General features: G+C 39.9%; 2 long non-coding RNA genes across 2 annotated transcripts in view; one reads left to right on the forward strand and one right to left on the reverse strand.

Moving 5' to 3' along the window:
- Positions 1-4,746, reverse strand: part of LOC123333773 — a 148,476-nt gene extending 143,730 nt beyond the window's left edge. The window contains exon 1 of the long non-coding RNA XR_006551324.2: positions 4,512-4,746. This is a non-coding gene — a long non-coding RNA (uncharacterized LOC123333773). The remainder of the gene's footprint in view (positions 1-4,511) is intronic.
- LOC123333774 lies at positions 3,431-7,801 on the forward strand. The gene is made up of 2 exons (XR_006551325.1): positions 3,431-3,492; positions 7,429-7,801. It is a non-coding gene; the product is annotated as an uncharacterized LOC123333774 (long non-coding RNA).
- Positions 7,802-15,585: the final 7,784 nt, after the last annotated feature.

The raw sequence follows: 15,585 nt of genomic DNA on the forward strand, positions 1-15,585 counted from the left end.
AGGGTGTCCTATGACACCCCCCAAAAATAAGACACCCATTTCACTAAAATAGTCGTTAATATGCTAACCTTACCTCTTTGGCTCTGAGCACTAAATAAATTAGGTATCCCTTTTTCTTTATACTTACCTGATAAGTATACTTACTTTATACTTATTCACTTAGTTATGGAATACTAATAGATACACTGCTATACCCTTTTCCCTCCTCTGGTTTTTTATCTTCCTTCTGCATGTTTGTGTTCTTTACCTGCTCTACCTCTAAACTAGGAAAACAATTAAGCCAATCAAGCTTCAAATCAAACTTTGGAGTTGATCTTTAAGTTAACACACAGGTCAGCAGACTGACATAGATGCAGATGGTGGATCCCTGAGGAGAAATGGGTCGTCCTTGTCTTCAGAGAGATGATATCTGATTTCACTTAAATAAATGATTCCAACACCAAGCAAATTAAATACTGTAAAAGAGGAACAAGCAGAGTTGTGTGTTGAATGAAAAGGTTGAGAGCAAATCTCTTTGCAATTATTTTAATAAAAGGTATCTCGGAAGGATATTATTTGAGATAGACTTTGAATGATAGGAAGAAATTTGACCGATTATGGCAGCAATGAGACAGCATAAATAAAATAATCTAAGTGAAGACAGGGAGGTCGGGGTTTATGATCACAATCAAGAAACAGTATGTCAAACAATTTGGCTACTACTAATAGAGGAGTAGATAATAGAGGGAAGATAATACTTGAGAGGAAGGAGATTCCAGTATTTGGCCAAGAGTGTGTTTACTATTAAATATTTCATGGGAATCACGTAAACACTGAAGCGACTTGACCATGCGCACCTGTGCACGCACACACATGCACACCATCATTACGTTCCTGCCAAGATGATGCAGCTGCAGTTAATGAGAAGTAGGCGAATGGAAAAGATGTCAGAGGGGCAAATCCAATTAAAGGGCTATTTAAGATCCTGCGGAGATATCAAAGGTCTGAACTAAGGGATTAAAAGTGGTTATGTGACAAAAGGATACTTCTCTTAAAAAAAAAAAAAAAAAGAGTTTGGAACCTTCATAGTTTGGAAAATTCAGCGGAAATAGAGATGAAAGGAAAGAGTATTCAGTTTAAATACAAAGAGTTTAAAGCATTTACAACTCTCATAAAAGATTGAAGCAGTAAAAAGCCAGAGCATGAAAAAGCCTCGAAGAAGCATTTATTCTAACTAGTATTTATTTCACATTCAATACACCCCTCCCCACCCATGGCTGAAAACCTCTCTCTAGGATACAAAGCTATTGAGAACTGAAGAGGCAGAAGCAAACAATAACAGAAAAACAAATCTCTCCTGACCTTCAGGACAAAACCTTAGCTACAAATAGGCTAAGTTAAGGAACGGAAGTCAATCGTATCAACAGGCAACAGAGCAATTTTAGCAGGCTTTATTTTTGTTGAAATAATCTCAAATTGATTAAGTAGCCCAACTTAAAGTTGTATTTATTTTATGCTAGTATAATTACTGAATCAAACGAAATAAAAAATAAAATTTATCTATTTTAGCATTATTTTTTATTTCTCCAGGTTCTCAAATTCCTTGCTCATATCTATGTGGGCATATTTTACAGTTAAAATTACAGTGCCTGTACTTTTTATATTCTATTTTTCATGCATATAAATTATACATGGTTTTCATGTTGCATTGTGGGTTATACATTTATATTTTACGTTTCTGCGCAATACTTTATTGATTAAATTTGTCAAAAAAATGTAAAATTATTAAGTGGTTGAAGTGTTAGGCTCTTTTTAGATTTTGATGATCAGAGTTGATAGCGTCAGCCTGTGTGCCATGAGCCTCTATTCTAAATCATGTCAATTGATCCCAGGCGTCTTCCTATCTTTCAGGCTAGGCTGTTAACTCCTGCTGAGAAGACATCTTTCATTATTTCCCACTGCATCTGTTGAAACTTGCATCTATTAAACCCCCCCAAGTACATGTTTGTATAATGTGCTTTTTCCTTTTCATTATTTATTAGGATAGGGAGAAGAAGAGACAGAAGCATGGAATGGGTAGCAGAATAAGGTCAAAATGTGGCAATTTACTAAAATGTGGCAATTTATTACAGAAGTATGAGTCCAAAAACATCTAATTGCCAGCAACTATGTGACAACATTATGGTAGGAACTTGAAATTTAAAAACTGGTCCTCAAAGAACATACAAACCAATTAATATTTCTTTTTATTTCCCTTCTTCCTTCCTAACAGTCACTGATACCTTTCAAGAGGTTTTCTGCATTCTCATGAGATAAAGTGTTCAGTTCAGTCGCTCAGTTGTGTCTGACTCTTTGCGACCCCATGAATCGCAGCACGCCAGGCCTCCCTGTCCGTCACCAACTCCCGAAGTTCACTCAGACTCACGTCCATCGAGTCAGTGATGCCATCCAGCCATCTCATCCTCTGTCATCTGCCAGGAGCCGGCATATTGCATATTGAGTGAGGATCTGTAATAGCTCAATTCTATCACTGCCGGGAGCCAGCGTGAGGAACTCCGCCCATGACAAAGGTCATGAGGAAGGAGGCTCAGCATACACAAAGGCAGGATCGAGCCTCAGGAGTCCCCCTGGAAATTCTCGAGCATCTACCCCCCAAACCAGAGTCTGCCTACTTTCTGCTTTGTGCTTTCATCTACACCTCTGACTTTATGGGGGCTGTCCCCCACTACCTCGCTCTGAAAAAAGAATTAGCTTACAGCTCCAGTTAATAATTCCTGGGTGTGACAGTGTTTCAACCTACAAACTCCTTTGGAAATCCTCTAGCCTGCCTGAATAGGTTTTTCCGGCCACATGTGATTGTTCAGAGCCTCCCAACTGTGAGAGGCAGGAGATGTTCTAAACTGCCTAAACACAGATTCCTTTGAGTAGTTAAAAGATTGATTAGAAATTGTATTGGTGAAGGGTTTTTCACTTGTTGGGCCAATGTTTGCTGCTAAGTCTCCATACTCCTTACCTACTGTGTCCTTGGCAGTGTATTGACTGATGTAATGGGTGTATAGAAATGTAAAATGCAGCTTTGTCCAATGCTTTTTGGGAGGCTGGTGCCTGACTTTGGAATAATCACCTTTAGAGAAAAATAAGTTTCTTAAAATGTTAACAGGCCTCCGGGCCAGAAGATGATGTAATTCACCTGAACTTTTGCATATGATAAGTTTGAAAGCCTGGCTTCGATTAGGACCAGGAACTGCTGTCCTTGCATGACTCCACCCCTTCCCCCATTATCCTCTATGCACAACTTTAGGTATAAAAACTACTTTGGAAAATAAAGTGCGGGCCTTGTTCACCGAAACTCAGTCTCCCCATGTCGCTCTTTCTTTCAAATTCTGGCTGAGTCTCCATCTGGAGCGCAGAACCCGCCATGCTTGCTAATTATGCCTGGGCTTCTAAGATCCGACCGGGGAGACCTCAGTGTCTCCTCTCCTTCGGGAGAACGGAAGGACGCCTGCAGCCTACGTAAGTGGTGCAAACTTCTTGTCTTGAAGTTTTATTGGTCCCCCGCGTAAACCAAGCTACTCAGCCTCTTTTCTCCACTGAATTTTCCTACTGAGCTATCCTCATTCTATTACTCTTTATATCCTTAATTAACGTTTAATTAAGCAGTTGTTTCCTGACCCTCGCCTATGCCGTCTCTCCTTCGAATACCCTGGATCAGCCGGGGCTGGACCCCCGCAGTCATCCCCTTGTCCTCCTGCCCCCAATCCCTCCCAGCAGGAGGTAAGCAAATACACAGGCATCCTATGAATATATGGCATAATATATGCCCTACTTGATTTGGGTGCAGGTATATCAAGACAAGTTAATTGGACACTCCCTATCTGGAATTTGAGTATTGAACAAATTATAGAACATCTACAAAGGGTTGAGTACATTCATTCCAGTAAGGTTTTCCTTTCCTTGCCTTCCAGGTTTCTGGAACAGCCTTTGTTCCAGTCCATTCCCAAGCTTGTCTCTCCTGTCCTTTCCTTGGCACTGTAAAATCCTGATGTTTGGTCAGCAAACTCCCTTGGTTTAACTTGTTTAGGATAATTTGGTTTGCTGGGAACCAAAGAGGTCTATTGACCTCAAAGAAAAAAGCTGCTCAGTGGTACAAGTTTACACAGGGAACCACAAGAGGGATACCTAACCCAGCTCAGAAAGGAGTCGTAACCTCCCCAGGCTGGATGGTCCATTTCAAAATATTTGCTAATTTAATATATACATGAAATACATATAATTGTTTTCATTAGCTTTTTTATTCATTGTATTTTCTTCTGAAAACACTGTGCATTTAAGGTAATCGACCTAGCTTTTAACAGAGTGGGAGAAAAATAAATATGTCCAGAATATAAGCTGACATGGAGAATTAAGTGGAACCAGAAGTCACAGAACCTTCCAGGGCCTATTGAGCAACTCTGAATTAAATGGAACCAAAATTCACAGGCCCTTCCAGAGACCCCTGAGCAAACTCTGAATTAAATGGAAACAGAACTCACCGGGCGGCTCGGGACTGACAGCTCCTTTGGAACTCCACCGTGCACCTTTCCCCTGTTAGGTTTGGTCCTCATGAGTGGTCACCGCTCCTTTACTGGGCTGCCCTCACCCATCCTCACAGCCTGGCTGCTCTGACCCCTCCTGCAACGTGGAGGCTGCAAACGCCAAACGGTTTTGTGTTGCTGCCTGTCCTGGCAGTGAGGGTGGAGCCGCCTCCGCCTCCTCCTCCTCCTCCTCCTCCACCACCCACAGGTCTGCCCACTAGTATCACCTGGGTCTTGTTAAAGTGCGGCATTTTAGGCCTTTGGAGGTGGATTGTTAGTGACTCTGCATTTAACAAAGTTTTTCAATTATCCGTAGCTATATATATTCAGGAAATCAATCCTGAATATTCACTGGGGATGCTGAAGCTCCAATACTTTAGCTACCCGATGCAAAGAGCTGACTTGTTAGAAAAGACCCTGATGCTGGGAAAGATTGAAGACAGGAGGAGAAGGGGACAGGGTTGGATGGCATCACCAACTTGACAGACATGAGTCTGAGCAAGCTCTGGGAGTTGATGATGACAGGGAAGCCTGGCGTGCTTCAGTCCAGGGGGTCGCAAAGAGTTGGATACAACTGAGTGACTGAACGGAGCTGATAAACATTTTATGTTGCTCCTTTCTTAAATTCTATTTCCAATATCTTTCAAATTGGTAGGTGTAATTCAACATTTGTTTTAATGTAGAATTATGGTACTATGGTACCATGGACATGACTGAGAGACTGAACAACAAATAGCTACATAACAATTCACTGGAAATCATAGATACTAAATAAAAAGAGTAAACATTTATGATCTCACACTGTTTCTGAGGGTCAGGGAACAGCTTTGCTGGATGGGTCCACCTTAAGTCCTTCCTGCTGCTGCTGCTAAGTCGCTTCAGTCGTGTCCAACTCTGTGCAACCCCATGGACTGCAGCCTGCCAGGCTCTGCCGTCCCTGGGATTCTCCAGGAAAGAACACTGGAATGGGTTGCCATTTCCTTCTCCAATGCATGAAAGTGAAAAGTGAAAGTGAAGTCGCTTAGTCGTGTCCAACTCTTCGTGACCCCATGGACTGCAACCTACCAGACTCCTCCGTCCATGGGATTTTCCAGGCAGGAGTACTGGAGTGGGGTGCCATCGCCTTCTCCGTTAGTCCTTCCTAAGGCTGTAGTAAGATCTGGGCAAGGCTTGCCTGAACACTTAATGTGGTATGGCCAAAGGTAGGGCCTCTCCTCCCCATGGGACAATTCGGGTGCCCTTACAACGTGGCAGCTAGGGCCCCACAGCAAGTGCTCTGTGAGAGCCAGCAGGAAGTCCCAGCTCCTCTAAAGTCACCGGTGCTGTTTCACAGGTTGGCCTCATTCAGGCTGGGCGGGAGGACCAGGGCCATGACTGCCAATGGGCAGGCTTTTCGACCAACATCAGTCTGCCAACCATTACATACCCATTATGGTTGAGGAAGCACTAACTTCTCCCAGTGCTCCCACCGCCAGCGCATGGGGCTGGGAAGGTTTTTGAGATTCACTGCTGTTGGTGGCACAGGGCCTTCTTCAGGGCAACAGACTGCTTGCACTGGCCAGTCCTGGAAAAGCCTAGCCTGTCCCCTGCAGATGGCCGTGGAAAGAACGCACTACAACTCACAGACCCACTGACAAGTGGGGCTATTTGAAGAGGGGTGTGTGTGGGCTGGTGGGTGAGTGCCACTTCCTTCACAAGGAGTTGAAACACCTTACTCTCCCACCAGCATCTCCATTCCCCCACATCCTGTCAGCACTTGGTCTTGTCCAGTTTCTATTTTTTAACCCCTTTGGTGGATGTGAAATGAATCTCAGAGTTTTCATGTGCGTTTCCAAGACTACTAATAAAACTTACTAGCCATTTAGATTTCCTTTGTGTGAAATGCCCATTTTTCTTCTACACTATTTCTTTTTTGACCATTGTCATCCTTCATATATTTTGGATATTAATCCTTTGCAGTTACATGTGATGCAAATAAAAAAAAAATTCTAATGCTGGGTAAAATTATCAGACGCTGGGGGAGATGTAAATGGCTGTTTAACTCTTCCCCGCTATGAGTATTCAAGCCCTAAGTGGTGATTACTTGGGTTCACTCAATAGCCATAGCCTTGGAGGAGAATTTTCTTTATGAAAAATTAGTAATGTATATTGCTTCATTGTAGAGGATTCTAAACACCCTCCAAATTATGATAATCTAAGGCAAACAGGTAGTCCTTGCCAGTGAAAGTTGTGTGTAGGTGTAGGTATGTCAAATGTGTTTGTTGCTTAGCAACAGTGGCCTTTCTCCTTTTGTGAGTTGGGGAGATCCCTTGTTGGGATGTGCTGAGGTGGTCCCACGTAGGAGAAATGAACCAGGATCTCTGAGTAGGGAAGACTTACTCCTGCACCTCAGGAGGATTGGGGCTGGGTGCTTCTCCAGAACAGCCCACATGGCACTGTGCTAAACATTAGTGGGAAAAGGCTGAGCATGTACTGTGTTTAGTTGCTCAGTCATGTCCAGCGCTTTGTGACCCCATGGACTGTGGCCCACCAGGCTCCTCTGTCCAACTGGATGGGTTGCCATGCTCTCCTCCAGGGGATCTTCCCAACACAGGGATTGAACTCAGGTCTCCCATATTGCAGGATGATTCTTTACTGTCTGAACCACTGGGGAAGCTGAAGAATACTGGAGTGGGTAGCTTATCCCCTCTCCAGGGGATCTTCCCAACCCAAGAATTGAACTAGGTCTCCTGCATTGCAGGTTGATTCTTTACCAGCTGAGCTACCAGGGAAGCTTCCCTGATGGCTCTTATGGCAAAGAATTCCTCTGTTACTCCCCAAGAAACTGAATTTTGCTGGCCACTGGCCTAGTCTTTAACTCTGTATTCATTAATAGGCTGAGCGTGATGTGAGTGAGATCTAAAAAAGAAGCGCCCTCAGAGCTCAGAAGGATGCTGCTGGGATGATGGGAAGAAATGAGCCAAATCAATAAGAGTATTGCAGCAAACATGAACAAATGTTCTGCCCTCAGAATGTGCAGAACCACCTGTAACCTCACATGGCAGAGAACCAAACGACAGCGTTAGTGGAGTGGTCACGATTTCGGGTGTTCTCACTCTTCTTGGCTCCTTACAGCAGGATCGATCTTTGAACTAAGTCTGTAGTGTTCCTGCCCAAGTAGGATGATTGGGGGAGGCTCTGGGAAATAAGGGAACTTCCTGTCACTGGGGGCAGGTGGGTGCTCCAGCAATAAACTGAATAAATAAAAATGAGTTAGTTGTGTTTGTACTCTAAGCTAGTAACATGGATCATTCCAGATACACAATTCATTTCTACCAAGTGAATCATGACCCTTAGGGTCTTTCTCTAAATTTCTCAAATGTAGTCCCACCATACCTGCAGTTAAGTGCAGCGTTTCTGGGAACATGAGAAGCAAAGTACACAGCCTATGCTATCTCTGAGAAAAACAGACCTGAAGGGTTGTAATGAGAACTTTGAGAAAGGAAATCTGCAAAAAACAAAAAGTGATTTTGTCAGTTTTATTTAAAATTTTAATTTATTTTTCATGCTGAGATGCAGGCCCTTGTTAACCATATTGAGGATTAAGAGGGCTGTCTTAATGCTGCTGCACAGAATGGGGCAGCTGTGAAGGAGTGACACTGTAACTTTCCAATTAAAGCTGCCCATTAAGCAACTGGTATGCCTGACTTTTTAAGAGCACTAGAATTATCACATCCATTTAACTTAAAAAAATATGTAAAATATAGTGACTACAACAGTTCATAATACTTTATTATACAATTGAATTTTTCCAGAAGAGTAGAACTTAACTGTTTCATCAGAGGGGAAAAAAAGATAAATGTATGTGAGTGATGGATGTGTTAATTCACTAGACGGTGGGAATTCTTTCACAACATCTACATATATCAAATCATCATACTGTACACTTAAAATATCTTATGATTTTGTTAGTTACACCTCAATAAATTGGGATAAAAGCCACAAACGAATTCAAACAATGAGATAAAATAATTGTATACCACTTCTCTATTCTCACATTTTCTCCACAGCATGATAAAAAAAGGATAAAAGTTAATTTTCTTAAATTTTAAAGTATTTTGTTTAAAGAATGACTTTAAAGAGTGCAAAAAATGAGCATGATCTTCAAAACTGTTCTTTTTTGAAAATGGTATGGTTAATTCTGAAAAGAACTTATACTGCTTTTGATAGTTTATTACTAGAATGAGATATCAATGACCCTGGGGAAGTAGAACAAGTTTTGATGTCAGAAAAAAATAAATTCTGACCTTGACTTAGCAGTTAAAAGCAATGGTACCCGACTCAAACTATATGACTTCTCAGAGTCTTGTTTTCCCCATCTGCCAAATGGGGGCAATAATAACCTCAATGTAGGGCTTTTGTTACAAATGGAGAAAATGAGCATTAAATGCACAGCAGCTATTAAATAATACATAGCAGCAACTATTATTTGAAGACTTACTTCTTCAAATAAGTTTGTCTGAATAGAGATTTGTACCTTCCTCTGGGAAGGTGTAGGCCAGAGGATTTGAACTACCTCTTCCAGTAATTTAGAAACATTTTAGACACTCAGTCCCTGAACTTTGAATATATCCTAGGACTCAAATCTAAGCTATACATTTAAATGTTCCTTTAGTAATGTGTCTCAGGGTTTTACTTGCATTTTTGCTGAAAAACCCAAAGCCAGGTATTTAAATCTGCCTTGGAAAACATGTTAAATATTGTAAAAGTTTACCTTAAATGTTTTATAAACTGATCAAACTAGAATCCATAGTGAGGTGCTTGTCAAATCCAAATTTCTGGAAAAAAAAAATGATACCTTTGCTATTTTCCATGTTCTTCAGTAGACTGCAAAGTATGCAACTTACACAAGTCATTTTACTCTAATTTTACCTATTTTTTTTGTAGTTTAGTACACATTTTTCTACCAATTAAGTGAAACGTTATAAATGATATCTGAAATTCTTTATAAGTAAGTCAGTCATCTCAGTTGCTCAGTTGTGTCCAACCCTTTGTGACCCTATGGACTGCAGCATGCCAGGCTTCCCTGTCCATCACCAACTCCTGGAGCTTGCTCAATCTCATGTCCATCTAGTCAGTGATGCCACCCAACCATCTCATCCTCTATTGTTCCCGTCTCCTCCTTCTAAGGAAGTACCTAACCTTCTTATAAGGAAGTACCTAACCTTATAAGGAAGTACATAGCAGCAGCAGCAGCAACCTCATTAAGGAGAAAATATGTGAGACAGCGAAGAGAGCTGTGAATTTCAAATAATGACCTGTGTTGGTTGGAAAGGCAAAGCTGAAAAATTAGTTCTGACTCAGAGCTCCCAATTTCATCATATGAATAATATACATTAAATATTTATCATGTTCCAAATAGGCTTATAAGCCCTTTAATGCAAACTTTCACTTAATTAACTCAAAACTCTGTAACACAGATCGAGATTCAAAGTGTTTATTTGTCTACATTCTTTAATCACTCATTCTGCTGCTTTTCCACTTTGCTACATTTGTTTAGTCACTCAGATCATCTGTTTGTGATCTTGTAAGTTCCAGTTTCCTTGCTACATGCAGGACCTAAAGAGAAAGATATACAGTTGATCCTTGAACACTGGGAGTTTGAAAGGCATGAATCCACTTATATGTGGATTTTCTCAATAATAAATACTATGGTATCACGGGACTCATGATTGGTTGAATCTGTGGATGCAACAGATTTATACAGCTGCCAACCTTTGTCAAAACTCACCTACTCGCTTACTCAAATTGGGTGCAATGCATATTGTCAACCAGGAATTCAAGGATTAGAAAACGATTATGGTATAAGTAGAGCTTTCACCAAATAAAAGTGTTGGTGAAGGCCATTGTCCAGCATGGACATTGGAGATATTTCTTCATGAACTTGCTTACTATATCAACCTACAAGGTTTGTAGGTCTTCTGGCAAGGAACACTGTCTCCAGATATTGACAAAGACCACTAACTAGGGTAAGCAAATCACAGGGTGAGTACCATGAAATTATTAGCTCCACAAGGCACTTTTATTTAAATCTTCCAATATCAATATATGAAATGGAATTTCCAGAAAGCCAACCAAACTATGGGCAGACCAAGCTGACTCCTCTTGTGATGAGGAACACAAAGATGAATGCAGTTACTGAAACTGTGATATGTTAATTGATTCATCTCAGGAGTTCTCACTGAAAAAACTGTCAGCTTTTTCAGGGCAAAAATAGTGTCTCTTTTATCTTTGTAAACACTCCTCTATAGGAAGGGCCATTGAAAGAGATCCAGCTGCTCAGGTTAGGCAAATTAGCTGCTGCTAAGTCGCTTCAGTTGTCTCCGACTCTGTGTGACCCCATAGACGGCAGCCCACCAGGCTCCCCCGTCCCTGGGATTCTCCAGGCAAGAACACTGGAGTGGGTTGCCGTTTTCTTCTCAATGCATGAAAGTGAAAAGTGAAAGTGAAGTCGCTCAATCATATCTGCCTCTTAGCGACCCCATGGACTGCAGCCTACCAGGCTCCTCAGTCCATGGGATTTTCCAGGCAAGAGTACTGGAGTGGGGTGCCATCGCCTTCTCCAGTCTATTGTCCATATTGAATACTAAATTACTAATGATCTAGAAAATAAAAAATGTTTCTTGTAATAAATATTATTAAACACATATGAGTGATATATTAAACTTAAGATATATTGAATTGTCCTTAAAAGGTCCATAGTGTGAGTGAAGACAGAGGTATAAAAAAGGAGGTTCCTACCAGGAATGACTAAAAAAACATTGCATTAACTCTGACTAAAGCATTTATGATTGAAATACTCTTTTTTTTCTACTCTCTGAAGATATAGCTCTTCCTTTTGACAAGTTTTACTCTAAGATGAGGTGTTTTTTTTGTAAAAGGTACTGCAGTGGTTAATCATAGGTCTTTTCTATATACTCAAACTTAAGAAAAGGAAAAAATAGCCAAAAAGTAGCATTTTCTTTAAAATCATGTGAGTGACTCTAACATCTAGTAACATCCAATGATACTGTGATCTCATTTCATATATATCTAAAAGGAAATAAAATCATATAAAATTTAATTAACATTTCTATGCCTTTTTGAAGTCCTTAGATGAAAGGTACTAGCAGAATATAAAGTATTATAATTATAATCCTAAAAATATAGATTTTAATATGCTTTTATATAGTTAAAGATTTCAGATTTGAGACTGTGTAATACCACACATCAGAAGGGCTGGCTATGATCAGGCACAAAGAGATAGTTCAAGTAAAATTGGTCACACTGATTCTGAGTTTAATTAGTAATGGAATTTATGAAAAATTACAAAAGTCACACAATGTCTTTTTGTGCTGAACTCCAAAAAATATGCCATTTGATGTTACTGTCTCAGGACTCTATTTGACTTACACTGGAATAAGAACAAGAAGGTGAGGAAGAGGAATACTGACTGACTGTTTGGAATTATATACACTCCCTACAAATAAATAACTAATTTAAATTAAAATGGTACTTATAATGAAGCATTATTAGGTAGCAAAATTTTTTTTATTGATTCTGGAGATTATGTGAAGGCAAAACTTTATAGATTTATGAATTTTTTAAAATTACATTTCAATAAGCATTTATTGAAAGCTGATAGTGAGCACTCTGCTAGGTACTAAAAGGGATATATATTTCCAGTTAAAACTTCATTACTTTAAATTTGAAGGAAAGGAGAATTTATCACGTATTAACTATAGTAATTGCTAGTTAATAGTTGCTACTTTCACTTTTCACTTTCACACCTTGGAGAAGGAAATGGCAACCCACTCCAGTGTTCTTGCCTGGAGAATCCCAGGGATGGGGGAGCCTGGTGGGCTGCCATCTGTGGGGTCGCACAGAGTCAGACACGACTGAAGCGACTTAGCAGCAGTAGCAGCAGCATACCAATTTAAGACATATTATATTTCTTAATGTAATATTTCTTTGACTAGGTGGATCACAACACAACTGTGGAATATTTTTAATGATTGAGGATACTAGACCACAATACCTCCTTTCTGAGAAAACTGTATACAAGACAAGAAGCAACAGCTAGAACCAGACATGGAACAATGGACTGGTTTCAAATTGGGAAAGGAGAACTTCAAGGCTGTATATTGTCACCCTGCTTAAATAACTTCTATGCAGAGTACATCATACGAAATGCCAGGCTGGATAAAGATTCCACAAGCTGGAATTCCACAAGCTGGAATCAAGATTGCTGGGAGAAATATCAATAACTTCAGATATACAGATGATACCACTTTATTGCCAGAAAGTGAAGAGGAACTAAAGAGCCTCTCGATGAAGGTGAAAGAGGGGAGTGAAAAAGCTAGCTTAAAACTCAACATTCAGAAAACTAAGATCATGGCATCTGGCCTCATCACTTCATGACAAATAGATAGGAAAATGTGGAAACAGTGTCAGATTTCATTTCGGGGGGCTCCAAAATCACTGCAGACAGTGACTGCAGCCACAAGTTTTTAAATGACGCTTGCTCCTTGGAAAAATAGCAATGACAAACCTAGACAGTGTATTAAAAAGCAGAACTATCACCCTGCTGACGAAGGTCTGTATAATCAAAGCTATGGTTTTTCCAGTAGTCATGTATGGATGTGAGAGTTGGACCATAAGGAAGGCTGAGCACCAAAAAATTGATGCTTTTGAACTGTGGTGCCAGAGAAGACTTTTGAGAGTCTCTTGGACAGCAAGGAGATTAAACCAATCAATCCTAAAGGAAATCAACCCTGAATATTCATTGGAAGGCCTGATGCTGAAGCTGAAGTTCCAATAGTTTGGCTACCTGATATGAACAGGTGACTCATTGGAAAAGACCCTGATGCTGGGAAAGATTGAGGGCAAGAGGAGGAGAGGGTGACAGAGGATGAGATGGTTGGATAGGCACCACTGACTCAATGGACATGAGTTTGAGAAAACTCCAGGAGATAGTGAAAGACAGGAAAGCCTGGTGTGCTGCAGTCCATGGGGTCGCAAAGAGTCAGACACAACTTAGTGATTGAACAGCAACAGTATTTCTGTATCATAATTTTAAAGCCCCCTACATAGTATATAATTTAATATAAAATTCATCTGAGTTCTTTTTTAAAAGATAATAAAGGAAGAACTATTTCTCTCTCTCTCAAAAAATTATTTCTATCTTTCCTAATACAGATGAGTAAGTCATGTTTGAGGATTAGTACATCATTCACAGAATTTGGAAGCAGATAACCTGAATTAGAATCCAAGATTCAATATTTAGTTGCTCTTAATAATGTTTCTCGAGATACTTTTTCCCTGTCCTTTAGTGCTCTCATTTGTAAAATGAGGATAATAATAAAACATATAATTTAATAACTATTAGATAATTTAACTCATGAAAAGTAATTAGAGTAGTACTTTCCACACTGTAAGTTTCCAGCAAATAATTATTTTAATTCATATTTACCTATTAAAATTATTAGGCTTTTAAAGGGATAAAACCTATTTTCTGTGATATAATATGTAAAATACAAAGGCAGTTAGACATTTTTTGAGAGAATGAGTGAACAAATGAACATAAGTACTAAGGAACACTCATGTAATAGAAATTCAATTTTAAACCTATAAAGGTTAGTTCATAAACATTAAAATAAATGTAGACTGCATAAATTAAAACTCATGGAGAATCTCCCTCAGGCTATTAAGATGGCACAGTAGCAGTTCCTGGACAATTAAATTTGGTGATTGAGGAGGAACACTTTATATGAAAATGGATTTATAATAAACTTGCTCTGCAAGTGAATGTCTTCTAGAAATTAATTTACTCTGTTTTGGATGGTCAAGTTGAGAGAATAAAATAATTAAGGTCCTTAAGCTTGAATGTTAGTAACTTATACTTAGGTGTGAATGGGGAAAACTGTAATGGGGACTGAAGGTAAGGAATTATGAACTAGGAGGGTGGATTAGAGGCAGGTTGTAATGAGTCATATTCAGATGATCTTGTAGTTGCCAAGGAACGGCTGGTAGTTTCTGATTGAGAAATTATGTAACACAGATTTGTGACTTTGACCGCAGAAGCCAGAAGAGCTTCCAAGGTGATTGGAAAGAGGGAAGAGATCAGGAGAAAGAGAAGTCAGGCATTGTGGTACTAGACTAAATGATTGATAAGTAAGACCAGATCTCATACTGCAGCAATTGGAATGAAAATGAAAACATGAATTTAAGAGAAATGAACAAAGGTCATGGATAAGCAAATATATACTCTTCAAAGAAGTCCTAATTTCCAAGACATCTAAGAGGTTCTAATTCTTCTAAGAAGTCTTATAACTTGTAGGACTTGGGAAGATGTAGGGACAGTTCCTGGAAGCAAAACCTTGAAAGTGTGAGGCTCCCCTTAGATTGTGCCCCTGAGGGATTTTAACTCTCAGGTTAATCTACACTCAGCTTCCAATATGTTACTTTTGAAAGAAAAATTTCAAATCCTAAATCTAAGGTTTCTAGGACTCACTCTTCTGGTCTTCTTAGTCCTCTGGCTCATCTTCTTGGTTTTAAATAAAGCAGATTTTGAAAACTCTGCCCTGGACCATTGTACCTTCTTGGTCTATACTCCTGCTTTCTGAGCCATCTCATCCATACCTAAAATCTCCACTACCCATCTTCACACAGAAACAAACGTATGTGTCCTACCCAACTTCCTCTGAGTCCAGGAGGCTTGTATCCAATTGCCTATTTGACATCAACTCTTCCCCACCTCCTTCTCAGGCTTCAGGTCTCAGGTAAAATTTTACCTCCTCAGTGTTGCCTATGTGACCATCATTTATGCAAGTTTCCTCTGATATTTTCTATTCTAAAGTTATTATTCTTTCTTTCTGGATGCTTGGGGCTGGTGCACTGGGACGACCCAGAGGGATGGTGTGGGGAGGGAGGAGGGAGGAGGGTTCAGGATGGGGAACACATGTATACCTGTGGCGGATTCATTTTGATATTTGGCAAAACTAATACAATTATG

This window comes from Bubalus bubalis, chromosome 5, assembly GCF_019923935.1.
Source record: "Bubalus bubalis isolate 160015118507 breed Murrah chromosome 5, NDDB_SH_1, whole genome shotgun sequence".
NCBI classification, from domain to species: Eukaryota; Metazoa; Chordata; class Mammalia; order Artiodactyla; family Bovidae; genus Bubalus; species Bubalus bubalis.